A 1,572-nucleotide genomic window follows, 5' to 3' on the forward strand; every position below is an offset into this window, starting at 1 on the left:
GATCAGAACTCACACAGTGCCAGCAGGAATCTGCTTTCAGTTCTGCTTCCTCCTCTGTTGTTTTGTTATAAATCATGGGCAAGCCAGTAGCTCCAGCCTTTCATTGATCCAGGTTGGCAATGCCAGGCAAAGAGGATACCTCCTCCCTGGTAGTTCTAGCTAAATTCCTAGAGCTTGTGCTCACTAGGCTATCCTGGGTCATGACTCTTCCCTGACCTATCTGTGTCCAAGGGAGTGGTGTAATCTGATTTGTCAGACCTAGGTCACATGTGCCCACTTTAGTTATCTCCATTAGAAGTACATAAATGGAAGGACACACATATATACTTCACAAGAGATCTGCTACAATTATTAATTTTTTTGTGATACTGGGGATTGAACCCAGGGCCATTTGCATGCTAGGCAAGCACTCTACCAACTGAGTTATATCCCCAGTACCTCTACAATTCTTAAATAGAATAGTAGCTAACTTGTGTTTTATAACTATGTCCCAGGTGCTGTGCTAAGTGCATTTTCTCACTGAGTCTGACAATCATCCTATGAAATTGATAAGATGATTATCCCCATTTTAAACATGAAGAAACCAGGACCTTTGCAATTCCCCCAGGAGATCAGCTTCTTTCAGGTTGTCATTGTCCTCTTCTATATCCAGACCATATCTGTTTGCAGCAAAGATACAAACAGAGGACAGTCACTACTCAGGAAGAGCTCAATCTGATAAACTGTCTCTCTTGAGAATGCAAGTTCACCCCTTGTACTGAATAGACCAATTCTCTTTTGCAGGCTTTGGGGACAGGGTATCTTCATAAGAGGAAACATAGAAGGAAGTCAGTGGGACAAACTGAAAACAGTGATATTCACTTTCTCTCTCCTCCATTCTTTATTAAATCCCTCTCACCTTCGACTATGACCTCAACAGATCTGGGTGACTCTCTAAAAGTGGAAGTTTCACCTACAGGGTAAATGATTGCATAATTTGGCCAACTATGCTAAATTCCCCTCCAGAGTGCTTACACCATACTGAATTCCCAGCAGCAATGAATGAAAAAGGTTGTTTTCCATAGCTTTCCCAAAAGAGTCTGTGGTCCATGATGGCATCTCTGTATAATTTTGATTTTAGTTTATCTTATTATGGGTAAGATTGAGGGTTCTTTAATACACTTAAAAAGTTCATTTGCCAGTCAGGTGTGTAATCTCAGTGGCTCAAGAGGCTGAGGTAGGAATATCACGAGTTCAAAGCCAGCCTCAGCAACAGTGAGGCACTAAGCAGTTCTGTGAGACCCTGTCTCCAAATAAAATACAAAATAGGGGTTGGGGTGTGGCTCAGTGGCTGAGTGCCCCTGAGTTCAATCCCTGGTACCAAAAACAAAAAACAGAAAACAAAGCAAAAGAAAAATATCAATTTCCCATTTTTTCCTGTGGTCCTTCTGTTCATATCCCTATTAAATTTTTAAAGGGGTGTTGATACCTGTCTTCCCTATTTTAGAACCTCTTTTAATTTTAGAGGTATTCACCTACTATAATAAAATTGCAAATGCTTTTTCAAAACTGGAAGGATGAAGAAATTGAATG

At 40.6% G+C, this 1,572-nt stretch overlaps 1 non-coding gene across 1 annotated transcript; it reads right to left on the minus strand.

Annotated features, from left to right (window-relative positions):
* Window positions 1–360: 360 nt before the first annotated feature.
* Window positions 361–434, minus strand: Trnaa-agc (transfer RNA alanine (anticodon AGC)). The gene has a single exon. It is a non-coding gene; the product is annotated as a tRNA-Ala (tRNA).
* Window positions 435–1,572: the final 1,138 nt, after the last annotated feature.

This window comes from Sciurus carolinensis, chromosome 16 (genome assembly GCF_902686445.1).
Source record: "Sciurus carolinensis chromosome 16, mSciCar1.2, whole genome shotgun sequence".
In the NCBI taxonomy this organism is placed as follows: domain Eukaryota; kingdom Metazoa; phylum Chordata; class Mammalia; order Rodentia; family Sciuridae; genus Sciurus; species Sciurus carolinensis.